The sequence below is a fragment of the Bacillus rossius genome, chromosome 13 (genome assembly GCF_032445375.1).
Source record: "Bacillus rossius redtenbacheri isolate Brsri chromosome 13, Brsri_v3, whole genome shotgun sequence".
In the NCBI taxonomy this organism is placed as follows: Eukaryota; Metazoa; Arthropoda; class Insecta; order Phasmatodea; family Bacillidae; genus Bacillus; species Bacillus rossius.
In genome coordinates, this window is record NC_086340.1 from 47,086,770 (window position 1) to 47,101,732 (window position 14,963).

A 14,963-nucleotide genomic window follows, 5' to 3' on the forward strand; every position below is an offset into this window, starting at 1 on the left:
GCTCACCCACACTCACACCTCCACACGTGCAGGGCTCACCCACACTCACACCTCCACACGTGCAGGGCTCACCCACACTCACGCCTCCACACGTGCAGGGCTCACCCACTCTCACACCTCCACACGTGCTGGGCTCACCCACACTCACACCTCCACACATGCTGGGCTCACCCACACTTACGTCTCCACATGTGCTGGGCTCACCCACACTTACGTCTCCACATGTGCAGGGCTCACCCACACTCTCACCTCCACACGTGCTGGGCTCACCCTCACTCACACCTCCACACGTGCAGGGCTCACCCACACTCACACCTCCACATGTGCAGGGCTCACTCACACTCACACCTCCACACGTGCAGGGCTCACCCACACTCACGCCTCCACACGTGCAGGGCTCACCCACACTCACACCTCCACACATAACTGGGCTCACCCGCACTCACGCCTCCACACATGCAGGGCTCACCCACACTCACACCTCCACACATGCAGGGCTCACCCACACTCACACCTCCACACATGCTGGGCTCACCCACACTCACGCCTCCACACATGCTTGGCTCACCCGCACTCACACCTCCACATGTGCAGGGCTCACCCACACTCACACCCCCACACGTGCAGGGCTCACCCACACTCACACCTTTACACATGCAGGGCTCACCCACACTCACACCTCCACATGTGCAGGGCTCACCCACACTCTCACCTCCACACGTGCTGGGCTCACCCTCACTCACACCTCCACACGTGCAGGGCTCACCCACACTCACACCTCCACACGTGCAGGGCTCACCCACACTCACACCTCCACACGTGTAGGGCTCACCCACACTCACGCCTCCACACATGCAGGGCTCACCCACACTCATTCCTCCACACGTGCAGGGCTCACCCACACTCACGCCTCCACAAGTGCAGGGCTCACCCACACTCACACCTCCACACATGCTTGGCTCACCCGCACTCACACCTCCACACGTGCAGGGCTCACCCACACTCACACCCCCACACGTGCAGGGCTCACCCACACTCACACCTTCACATGTGCAGGGCTCACCCACACTCACACCTCCACATGTGCAGGGCTCACCCACACTCTCACCTCCACACGTGCTGGGCTCACCCTCACTCACACCTCCACACGTGCAGGGCTCACCCACACTCACACCTCCACACGTGCAGGGCTCACCCACACTCACACCTCCACACGTGCAGGGCTCACCCACACTCACGCCTCCACACATGCAGGGCTCACCCACACTCATTCCTCCACACGTGCAGGGCTCACCCACACTTACGCCTCCACAAGTGCAGGGCTCACCCACACTCACACCTCCACACATGCTTGGCTCACCCGCACTCACACCTCCACACGTGCAGGGCTCACCCACACTCACACCTCCACACGTGCTGGGCTCACCCACACTCACACCTCCACACATGTTGGGCTCACCCGCACTCACGCCTCCACACGTGCTGGGCTCACCCACACTCACGCCTCCACACGTGCTGGGCTCACCCACACTCACACCTCCACACGTGCAGGGCTCACCCACACTCACACCTCCACACATGCTGGGCTCACCCACACTTACGCCTCCACACATGTAGGGCTCACCCACACTCACACCTCCACACGTGCAGGGCTCACCCACACTCACGCCTCCACACGTGCAGGGCTCACCCACACTCACACCTCCACACGTGCTGGGCTCACCCACACTCACACCTCCACACATGCTGGGCTCACCCACACTTACGCCTCCACACGTGCTGGGCTAACCCACACTCACACCTCCACACGTGCAGGGCTAACCCACACTCACACCTCCACACGTGCAGGGCTCACCCGCACTCACACCTCCACACGTGCAGGGCTCACCCACACTCACACCTCCACACGTGCAGGGCTCACACACACTTACACCTCCACACATGCTGGGCTCACCCGCACTCACGCCTCCACACGTGCTGGGCTAACCCACACTCACACCTCCACACGTGCAGGGCTCACCCACACTCACACCTCCACACGTGCAGGGCTCACCCACACTCACACCTCCACACATGCTGGGCTCACCCGCACTCACGCCTCCACACATGCTGGGCTCACCCGCACTCACGCCTCCACACGTGCAGGGCTCACCCACACTCACACCTCCACATGTGCAGGGCTCACCCACACTCACACCTCCACACATGCTGGGCTCACCCGCACGCACGCCTCCACACGTGCTGGGCTAACCCACACTCACACCTCCACACATGCTGGGCTCACCCACACTTACGCCTCCACACGTGCAGGGCTCACCCACACTCACACCTCCACTCAGTCTCACTGGCTGTAACATGTTACGTGCCTTTTTTTACGAAGTATACAACACAATTTTTTTTTCTAAATTATGAATTTAATATATATATATATGCGAGTTAATAATTATACAAACACTTCATCTGTGTCCAACATGACTAGCAGTGTTGACAGTTCTATTGGCAATAATGCAGTTTGATGTTGAACTGCTTTGCTTGTGCGCTCTATCCTCTATTACTCTATTATTCTACGGCCATCATTGCTCTATGGCCGAGGGAAGCTTGCAAGGCTGTCGTTAAGCGCTTCTTGTGAAACCATGTAGCATTGCACGGCGAGGAGTGTAAGACCACGTCGAATCATCACGTGAAATAGTTTCTTAACTTGTAAAAAAAAGTTAATCAAACTTTATATAATTTATTCTAGTCAAAAATATAAAAAATGATTTTTTTTTTGGATGTGTTTAGTGCTTGAAGCAGAAGCCAAGCTTATTCTTGTTTGTCATATATATTTATGTTAACGCCTAGCAATATTTCTATCTAAAAGTCTAGCAATATTTTATCTAAAATTTCTACGAAATACATCTATTTTAATTTCCTATATCTGTATTTCTTATTGGAAAAAGTTTTTTTTCTAACTGATACCAGGGACGATAAATGGCAACAAGGCACGGTATATTGCACAATGTGGCTCTGAGCGCATTAGAATGTTTAGCCATTGAATATAAACCAATCCAACAGCTAGTATGCAAAAAAAAAATTATTCATGTTACTGGTTCTATTTTCCCTTTGATTTAAATATTAATATCTGTCTGCATGTGTTTCCATCCCAGAGCTTTACTAGCAAGGACATTGGGAGAAATCATTTCACTTATTGCCAAATAACGATTTTATAAAACTGGCTTACTTAGGAGTGGTTGTGGGAATTTTTTTCAGTGTAAAATTTTTCATTACTGTATTTGACCAAAATAGTTTCTTCTTTACTTGCCACGTGCATCACACGTAAAGTATATATGAGAGAGTTGAAGCAATTGGTCATTTATTCACTGTCAATATATATATTTTTATTTAACACAAAACCTTCTATTTATTTTTATCATACTTAAATTTCAGTGTGGGAGGTCACGGGTTTAATATGAAACTTCTATAAACACATGTCTTAACGATATACTTTGCAGAACTTCCTCCGTGTATAAGTGCTAGAAAAACCAGAGTAAAGATTTTGTTCAGCACTGAACCTTAAATAACAACTCGCGACCCAGCTGTATCAGGGTTACATGGCCACATCCTGTGCGCAGACACAACAGCTTGAAGAATCGACTTTGGGTTTTGACCTGACGAGATAAAGCGGCTATCAGGGTAGCGAGGTTATCACAGTAGCCCGACACAGCGCTCTGGCCGTTGGAATAACTGTCATGGGAGAGTTCTGTGAGCCGTGGAGCTGTTACACTCCATTCTCGACCAACAACATACTCAAGAAAAGAGTTGAAAAACGATACACAGAAAAAACAGATTAAAATTTCAACTATTCATAAAATAAAATAAAATTATTCTAATGCCTATTCTTTGAGGCGAAGATTTACTCATAGGTTTACTCGTGTGTAGAAAAACGCTTTCCATATGAAATTTTTTTCCTCATGCCAATTGTGAGACTGAAGTGGATAAATTATGCTTTTTCCACGTTTCACATTTACCCATAATCCTTGAAAGTGTCTCGTTTTACGGTAATTGTTGAGCTGTTTACAAAAAAAATACATTTAAAATATATATATATATATATTTACCAACAATTCAACACACTGCACAGTATAAACGATGGTAGAAGCATAACTCTCAGAATATGCAACAAACTACACTGCACTGGTGATAAGAAAGATCATATGACATCCGAAGAAAGCAAGCACGGATACACGAGTTGGACATTACCACACGAGCCAGACCCAAAAGGATGATCATAAAACTGGGAACTGGTACGAGAATATAAAACTAAACAGCATATGAAGCAATAATAAATTATAGAATTTATAGGAAATAACTGCCTACAAGCAAACGCAGTGCTTTCTGCAGAGAATAGTTTATCATAACCTGAAGTCAGGAACAACAAGAATGAACCACTTTGGGAAATCACAGTGAGGAGAAACAGGTTGGATGAAACGAGCAAGCCAACAGAACGTATTGGCAGGGAATATGGTAATGCGAGGATCTATAAAAAGAAGGCTCTTGGCATCCGATACTTTTAGATGTTGTTCCCTGCAGAAGGTTACTTAACCGTTATAAAAGCCACACAAAGTTTCTTCATGCCGAATGTAACTCAGTAATTGATACCTTGTGACATGAGCCCGAGACTATTGGCTGCAACAGCATTACTCTAGTTTGTCGCGCCCAATCAGCGCCCGTGGCGGGGCGTTGGGCCGGGAGCTACCCCCGCCGTCACGTGACAGTGGCGGGGAGTGGGGGAGGGGGTGGGAGGGGCGGAGCACCTCTGCCCCTCTCTGGAGACTGCCCCTCTGTGGTGCATCAGCTGTAGCTCGCTAGCAGTTACAGTGTTTAGCAAATATGAATTCACAACGCGGTACTTAAATCACAATGAATGGGCCTGTAAACCTTTTTGGAACCTGAATATACTCTGTTTAACATTACAACAAAATCAGTAAATCATGTTTTCGAATGTAAACATTAAATTTTTCCAGACCTACCTTTTTTTAGACCTACCTGTTGGTAAATATCTTGAGGTAATGAAAGATATTTTTTATTATCGGGTATCATTGTTCAAACATGCATACGTATTACAAAGAGAGTGATTTCCTAGAGGACTATGAATTCGTGGATAAGGCTGTATAGAATCACGCCATTGAGAAACATGGCCGTGACAGAAAAAGCACAGGTAAAAGACCACGATACAACACAGTGCAACAAGGTTGTGTCCATCACATTCTCACCTCTCGCTCTCATGCAGTTGGAGGAGACGAGCAGAAGGCAGATGAACCGGAACTGGTTAGCCGAGAGTATGACATAGTGGCACGAACCAGAGAGAGGGCTGTGTCCGACAGTAGGATCTAGTGGCATGACTATTAGAGTGGCCAGGGTGAGATAGTATAACGTCGTGACATGAACCAGACAGTGACGAAGGTTCGAAAAAAAGACATTGTTGCGTGATACATACATTGTCCAGGATCTTACAGTATCGTGTCATGGCATTATGCATAGAATGGCAAGGGTCAGACAGAATAATGTCGTAACATGATCGAGAAATTTTTCAGCATCTGGCGGTATGATGTCGTGGCACGACCCAAAAGTGGCCAGAGTCTGAAAGTATGACATCATGGCAACACCCAGGGTGTGACAGTATAACCGTGGTCTGACACGTGACGACAATGACAGGGTGGCATCGTGGTGGTGCCTAGACAGTGGTCATGGTTCGACAGTATGGCGTCGGCGTGACCGTGATCCAATAGAAGACTGCGCACCTGCCCTTACACCTGGACTAATCCACGTTCCTGCTGTTCTAGATAGTGTTTGTTTTTCATGTCATATTGAAATGAATAAAATACAGACGAATGTAATAAAATATTTGAGAAAAAATTAAAAATTAAATTTTATTTTGAATTGGGGCTACTATAATGTTAACATTCGTTAAGCAAAGGTGGAGAGGATTTTACAGCATGAAATAGCTTTTTTTTTTTGTAAACGCGAATTAATGTGCGATATCGTCCAGGAAAATATGGACGCGATCATTTTAATTTGAGGTTATATGGCAACTTAACCGTATGAAGCTGGACAACAAACTGAGACATGATGGAATTATGTCGAGGTGAGCAAGAGTGCAGCTAGATATGTTACGTAACTAAGAAAACATTAGTTGTTGGTATTTCAGGGCCAGTGTACAGGTTTGGCAAACACAGCAATCTTATTAAAATTAAATATCATGAATGTAGCTGACGACAAACGCCCCAGGTGTTGAGGCAGATCCGAGTGGGAGATGAATGCGATAATTACAGGGCGGTGGGAATTATAATATATTCCGCGAGGAGTCAGTTCGTGAGTGTGCCGCCAAACCAGTTTGCCGACTGCCTTTGGACCAACTTACGCATTTTGTTTTATTGATGAACGTAACTCTGGAAAGTCAAGGTCCGTCTCGGCTACACGTGCCGAATGTTCGGTGGCGAGTTGTTACGTCACGCGCTCCAGCTCAGTGAATGTTGTGCAGACCTGTGACGTCACTCGCTCCAGGACCGCTGGTTGGTGGACTGGAGGAGACTCCACCTTGTGCCAGTGATCACCGGGTTCGCGGGTTCGACTCCTGCCCTCACTACTCGATGTACAAGTGGTTTGGAACTTCTTTAAGCCCCGTCATCTCAACCTGCGTGCGTAACCATGCACTGTAAAGAATCTACCTTTTAGAATTTTTTTTAACTATTAAATAACAACTTTTAAAGTTTTTTTCTGATCTCTTAGTTCCAAAACAATTGGTATCATTTCAACTGTCACAATCGAATCTACGTCAGGCCAACCGATGTATTTTTGTTTCCTGTTTACAGATGGGATTGGTTTGTAAAATACATATTAGTTCCTAGTTTCACGAATTTTCTTTAAAAACCAACAAAATTAAATTGTTTGTATTTTAGTAGAGATAACAGTTGCTAAACGGTATCTGCAACCAGGAAACTCGGGCAGGAGTCCAGCCAAGTAGCTCCAGAAGTCTCAGCGGTCCAGCTGAACACAGTGACGTCCTGTGTGGCCGCCATTCAGCCAGCCCTCGAGACGTGGTCAGCGAGCAGACAAACACGAGTGCGCACAGCTCTTATCACCGGACAGATAACGTATCTTCTATTTGCTCCGCGCCGCCCCGTCACCGGGTTTAATCGGCTTGTTTGAGAAAACTACAGGCGACAGAACGACACACCCGCTACCGCTAGTTGAAACACAAACATCAAGTATCGATAACCATTTTACCATGAAACAATCGTGGACTCAAATATTCTGTAAACCCTCTGCAATCGTAAAAAAATATAAATTATAAAAGTATTGCAATTAAGTAGCTGTATTACAACATACCATTATAATAAAATGGGAAGGAATAAATGTATTTTATAAGCAATTTTAATCATTTTTACTATATTTTAAAAATCAAAATCGTTGAATAATTTAATTACTTCTTCTAGGACAGGTACGATATCAGAAGAACGCTTCTTAAGTTGAGGATTTTATGTGAACGTAGTTAGGATATGTGTTTGATACACTGACAATAATTAACAAAAAGAAAACCTTGAGATTTGAAAAATTAACAAAAATAAAAAAAACATATGTTTGTTTCGTTTATATTTCATGTAGTTTAAATATTTCATACTTTATCAAACATTTATTCCAACGCTGTGGAATGTTACGCACAGGATTTAAATAAACTGCCTCCTGTTTAAAGTCACGTAGTAGAAAACTGTTTTTTAAAAATAGGGTTATATTAGGTAAAGAACAAATTATTCAGCCACAAAAGTAACAGTAAGTATATAACAAAACATTTTTATAGTGTTGGAAATACAGCATTTAAAATAAAAAATAATGAAAACGGTGTAATTTCTCTTAAATTTAAAACAAATGAAGTAATTTCTCTTAAATTTAAAACAAATGAAGTAATTTAGTTTCGTACTACAAACATAAAAATGTTCATAAAGTTCGTTTTACGCTTACATGTAGTGGTCAAGAACATTATTAAATGTCTACAAGACTTTTTTTAAAACAAAATGGACACAAATATCTGAAGCCGCTAGTCGCCAGTGTGTGGTGATAGTGTGGACTGGTAGTCGCTACTGTGTGTGGTGCTAGTGCAGACTGATAGTCGCTACTGTGTGTGGTGCTAGTGCAGACTGATAGTCGCTACTGTGTGTGGTGCTAGTGCAGACTGGTAGTCGCTACTGTGTGTGGTGCTACTGCAGACTGGTAGTCGCTACTGTGTGTGGTGCTAGTGCAGACTGGTAGTCGCTACTGTGTGTGGTGCTAGTGCAGACTGGTAGTCGCTACTGTGTGTGGTGCTAGTGCAGACTGGTAGTCGCTACTTTGTGTGGTAGTAGTGCGACTGCTGAACGGTACTTTTGTGGTGCTAGTGTGGACTGGTCGTGTGTGAGAGTGAGCCACGCGACGTCATAAATCACAGACGCCTGCTCACACACACACAACCTGTTCACACACACAACCTGTTCACACACATGCGTGTCTTTCGCGCTGCTCCACGTTTTCCTACAACTTCACGAATGAAAGCTAATACATGTTTGTCGTGACTGCTCTCTGCTGTGTGTTATTTCTTGGCTCCCCTGCACTGTACATGCTGTCAGGTATGCAACTAAGTCGCGGTGTAACTGCCCTGAACAGGAACAGGAGTGGTCGCGGAAGAGTCCAAGGACCTCTACACACACCAGGAACCAACCCTGGTCCCGTTACCACTCGTGACGTAACAGCTGCCTTAGGAAAGTCACTGCTTTCCACGCATTTCTTGAGCATAAACTAAGTATTTCGTGTCGAACTCCCACCTAAACCTAGAACTTTATAGGCAACTTGGCTAGAATATTTTAAAGAACTACACGTTAGAACTAATCACATTAATTATTATAGTTAACTTTAAATTATAAATGTTTCAGCTTGGCAAAATGCAAGTTTCATCTAGATTATTGCATTAATAATATAACAATAATACAATTGTTAATAAATTGTTTAAAGTTATTTTAAGAACAATTATTATTACAGTGGGCTAGCTTTGTCACACATATTATATTACAATACTCTCATATTACGCACGAAGATACAATAAAACATAAAAAAAAGTTTAAATAATAATTTAAATATTAATACCTGCATATAAAAGCAGAAAAGATTTTGAACAATATGAAGGTAGTAAGTTAATACTTGCTTATAATTATACTTAAAGATTAGTTTAAAATGTATTGTTTGGTAATAAAGTAAAATATTGTCTAAAAAATTATTTATTTAAGGCATAAACCACTTCGTGCTCTGATAATGTAGCAGCTATTATATAAATATTTCCATGTTCTAAAGATTTCCGCTCTGGTGCCAGCTCTGACAGAGATACTTTTGGGATAATTTTAGCGGTAAGCGTTTGAAAACAGCACCCTTCAAGATAAAATTCAATTTAACATATTATTTGGTTTGAATTTAAATTCAACTGTAACATATTCTCACTGAAAGCTGAAACTTTTTTTTCTAAAACAATAATATTCGATATTGTTTAAATTTGTTAGTATATTTTCGCGAGAAGACACAGTAAAATTTATTTATATACCTATGCTAAACATTTTTCATTTAAACATTAAAAATTTGCAGGATTCTTGATTTAAACAAGTACTCAGGTTTTGCATAGCAAATATATCTTTTGTCGTTAGATTGTCTTTTTAACTTGGTAATTGAATTTATCAGCTTATAAAATAAAATAAATTTAAATTAATATGAAATATTTTTCTGTTAAAAAAATTAAATATAATTTAATTTAAATATTTTGATAAAGTATTTTCACACATTTAAGAATATTACAAAACACCTTATAAATTTTTAAAACACAATATTTTTTGGAGCTTTTTATTGACTGTCATTCAGTTCCTATTGCTCGCCAAGAAATATTAACCAATTATACAATGTGTAATAATGCAGAAAATACATGGAATATTTTCATGATTTAAATAAGTAATAATAAAATAATCATTATCAATTAGTCAACAATTTTTAATTTATAACTTATTAAAAAAATTTAAATAAGGGAATAAACTAAATATTTTCTTAATTTTTTTAGGGAAATATACATCCTTCAAAGTTATTGAATATATTTTTATAAATTACATATATGAAGTGTACATAGTTGTTTAACATAAAAATTAATATATGGTTTTTTAAGGATAGTTCCATGTTTAATAAAATATTAATAACTACACCTATTTAAAATTTATAACTTTTCTGTGTTGATTCGTACAGAATCGATGGTAAAGTTATAGAAATATAGAAATATTTTTTACCAAGATATTAATTCATTTATATTTAAAAAAGTGTTGAAAATTTTAAATAAAATATATTCTTTGTGTTGGTACATTTAGATGTTTAAAATACAATACTACTAAAAATTAGTGCAAAGATTTAAAATTTGCGTTACATTTATAGTTTAGTTGTGATACTGTATAAATCACGAAGACAAACTTTATGGCCATTGAAATATTATTACATGTTTACGTAAATATCGATAGTATAGAGGGACTAAGGAAAGTCCACTGTTTTTGAAATGATTTTGACTAACACACAAAAGCCACATGAATAAACTTCTTCAAAGTGAATTTTAACATCACCACATATTGTTATATAGATAGGTGACTAACCTCATTGAAATGGGACAATAAGTAGGAAAATAAAAACTTTTTGTTAATTCAAATAGTCAATTGACAAATAGCTTTGAAAGAATGCCTTATGAAATTGGAATGATGTAAAACATGTATGATTATTTAGTACGGAATTTAACCCTTAAAAGTTATGACTGACGCTGGGTTTTATTGTGTGTAGACAACACAAGCAGAAAATCAAGAAACATCTGCCTAAAATATAACGCTATTTAAGTATACCCGTTATGTAATTCATATCAACGTTCCCATTCTTCCACTTACATAATATTCATTGCGACTCACGTGTTTTTCTTAATAGATACTCGAATAAAGCCACAAGCAACACGAGCATCACTTGCAGAGTAATTAAATAACACTAGAAACAGGTTACATACAAATTAAAGAGTAATAATTAATGTCGAACATACAGTTTTAGAAGAAAAAAAGAAATTCTAAATTTGAAGCTTTTGATATTATAATTTTAGTTATTCTTGAAAAATAGTTTGGTGCCTTCGAGCTAGCTTGCATTGATTTTTTTTTTCTGTTTTGTTTTTTAACAAAAAGGTTTCCTTGTATACAATTATCACTTGAGGGGGGGGGGGAATTTACAGCTCATTTGACTATAGCATAATTTTGAAGGGGACGGACCACAACGCCGAACGTACTATAACGCCAAAAACCATAACGCCGAATGTCAAATTGACTACAACGCCGACAGCTAGAAAACTGCTGTGTACCACAACGCCGAATTACCACAACGCCGAAATACATAAACGCCGAAAAATGTCATTGCAGGACTGCCACAAAGGTTAGGAAAGGTAAGGTTAGCACACAAATTCATTCAATTTGTTTTTCATTTTGCTCCTGTGCTCCCCCCCCCCTTCCCCGCAGCAACATTTTTCGGCGTTACTGTATTTCGGCGTTGTGGTAACGACCCTATTTACGCATGTGCTACTGCAAGTATTTACTTAAAAAAAAGGAAGGAAAAAATCTTATTGAAGGAATGCAGGGTTGTTGTCAACAGCGAGGAATCCCAGCCGCGCTCCCACACAGCGCTGGTCCATTTCCCCCCCCCCCCCCCCCCCCAGACCCGCGCGGCCTTGTGTCGTGACGTCACTGGTCCGCCGGAGCTGACCTTACACGCAGTCTGCAGTGTCATGCTTTACCGCGTCTCCGTGTTTCATTACCATCTTTTAAACCTCCATCAAATCAACCTTGTGCAGTGTTTATGAGAGTTCAGTCTTTTTTTTTGTATTTTACATTTTTTATGTTTTACTGGATTCATTTATTTTCTAAATGTAGATAAATGTCGTAACTGTGTGACTAGTCGAATTTTCAAAACATCTCAAACTTAACTCCTATCACGGTAAAATCTGTAACAAACAAATCACGATTATCCTACGTACCTTAAAAATGTTTATATTTAATTCATATCAAAAAAATTTAAGAATGCCTGTGTAGTCATTATCTGTTTATTTCCTTTGCCAATTGATTTTATTTCTTTCGGCGTTTCAACTTTCATCGGTTTCCCGTTCAGATTAAAAATAAAATATTTTTAACCTTTTATCAATTATCACCTAATACCAATATGAATCTAAATAAAAAATATATACACATAGAAATTTTTTTAAACATATTTTAATTTTTTCTCGACGTGTTTGATAACAATGCCCCCAAACAACTTCTAAATGGCCAAACTGCGAAAACAGTGCAAGTCAACGACCCCTGCTGCTACAGATGTGCGGCAACGCATAGAAAACAAATTTAAAATAATTTAAGTAGAAAGAATTTAATACACATTTTTTATGAAAATTTATATTAAAGAAACATCCGAAATGAAAAATATTTTCATTGCTTCATTAAAATTCAAACAAAATAATATTATGTAACGCAACGCATCCAAGCAGTGACGTAACAAAATTCTCTGCTGGACCTAGTCATGTAGTTACATAACTGAATTGGTTTTCTGCATCATTTATTAAAATGGAATTTAATAATTTTATTGTAGTTCAAGTGAATTAAATATATATTGTAAAAACATGTAGAACGATAGCTTTATTTCAATTTTATTGAAAAATTAAATAATTATAAGTAATTTTAAATCAGAAATTCTGTTGAAATACTACAATCACAAGCTGAAATTAAAAAAAGGCTTTGATTTGTTCGCACTGGCTTCACCTGGAGTTGTCTTTTTTAACCGTGAGCTATACCGGGTAGAAGGTAAGAGAACAGGTTACAGGAATAAAAAATTCACGCCTTCTTATTAAAATAACGGAACATAATTTACCAGCGAGTACGTAATGAACGGACGAAGGTCTAGCGGGCTGTGGGAGTGCGGATACCAGCAGGACTCACGTGTCGGCAGCTAGTCTCTCGTGCACTTCTCGCTGCGTGGTAGCACTGCACTGCGCGAAGTAGCACTGCTCGGCGCGACTGCCCGCGCGCTACTGCGGCCGGCGACTGCTAACCATCTCCCGGCAGCCACCGCGCGCGCACCCCTTCTGCGCACCTGCCCCCTCCCCACTCCCCCCTCCCCCCTCCTGCGAGCCGCGTCACCCCCCCCCCCCAACCTCTCCCCCCTCCAGCACTTCGACGGTAACTTCAATTATTACATCCGTAGCACAGAATACCAGTTTCACGTTTATTTGCTTCTAAAGGAAGGCCACCTATCTAAATCAAAAAGTTAGTAGTTTACCGGAAGTTTACCATTTTTAAAGATTTCTTTTTAGATTAGGTTGTGATGTCGTGAGAATGGTCGGTTAGGTTGGTGAGCTACGTTAAAATTATTTTTGATTGTTGTCTAGAAATCACCATTCAAATATAGCTAAACTATTTGTCCTTATTTTTTTTAAAAGTATTTTTAATTTAGCTACCTTATGTAACCAAACGTTCACACGTTAAACGTAACTAACCTTACATAACCAACCAAGCTTTTTTAAATATTTTCTAAATTTATCTTCGGGATTATGTAGTTTCTCCGTCACCATGTCTGTGAATGACCATTTTGACGCATTTTCGGCCTTTTTATCCTATAGTAGGAGCTGCCGAAGTTACACACGCGATGAATTTCGGAACTGTTCGAACCTCAGAAAGAACTGGCGTCCCCTATTGGCTGTGGCGGTCGTGTATCTGTGCCTTTACTGTCGCGCCTGTTCGTGTCACCTTCTTCCTGGCACAGCCTGTTGCTGATATCTGCATCGCAATTATTACTGTTGCTATCATATTGATACTGTTAGGCCAATTCTGTTATGTATTTTAGGTATGGGCAATTAAAATTTTTTCATTGAACTCTTTCGAAAAATTAATTTTATTAGTTAAACACTATAGCCATGTAAATGCAAGTTTGTTTTAACATTTTCACAATTTAATTAGGATATAAGTTAGGCAAATTCTAATGATACGACGTGGTATAAAATTATATTACATATATTTATATTTATTTTTTCACGTCCTAAATAAACTACTTAATCGAAACTATTTTTAGATTTACATAATTTTTTTAAAGAAATTAGAAATTAATTTATGTTTGTTAAATAGGAATTTAATTGATTTATAACCTTATGTACATGGCTGACATAATATTTTTAAATACTTAAAAACTTAAAAAAGAAAATGTAGATATAAAATTCATATATAGTTCTTTTTATCACACATTACATAATTATAATTTAATTTCTGTAAATTCTTTACAAAATTAATAATATTGTATAAAATATGTTTGCAAAATCTTTTAATTTTTTAATAGTTATTCAATCATTCATTGATGAAACAATCTGTACTAATTCATGCAACAAATTAAAAAAAAGTTTCTATGTTTTAAAAACTTTGTGAGCACGCTTGTTTGTAGTTATAACTTTCTTAGTTTTATTCCGATTTGATGACTGTTCCACGCTTGACCTTAAAGACAAGACGAATGCCACTATTTGCATAATATCTCGAAAAACCACTTCACACACGGATGGGACGAAAAAAAAATCGATGTTTTGAGTATAGAAATCTAATAGTGCTGAAAAGTTGTACGTTTACAAGCTAATAACAAATAAAAAATGATAGGATATTTGGTTCGTGCAAATCACTTAAAATTCAAAACAAATGCATCAAAAAAGAATAGTTTATGCTCAAAATATACAGGTAAACTTGTTTGGAATTAATTGGTGTCTAAGTACTTCATGTTAGTTGTCTGATGACAGAGAAAAATTATATTTATAAACTATGCGTTTCCTTTTGAGTTTGTGGATTAGGTTTAGAATTTTCGTAATTTTAGTGAAAGGAGAAGCACTCCGG

The 14,963-nt window shown here is 39.9% G+C and overlaps 1 protein-coding gene across 2 annotated transcripts in view; it reads right to left on the reverse strand.

Moving 5' to 3' along the window:
• LOC134538532 (protein peste-like) overlaps positions 1-14,963 on the reverse strand; it is a 155,158-nt gene that overhangs the window by 107,562 nt on the left and 32,633 nt on the right. Inside the window, exon 1 of one of the 2 annotated variants that reach the window (XM_063379937.1) lies at positions 12,967-13,119. The exons of the other annotated variant lie outside the window; for it this stretch is intronic. The gene's annotated coding sequence lies outside the window, so the exon portion shown is untranslated. Of the gene's footprint in view, positions 1-12,966; positions 13,120-14,963 lie in introns of those variants that run through there. 2 annotated transcript variants of the gene reach the window in all.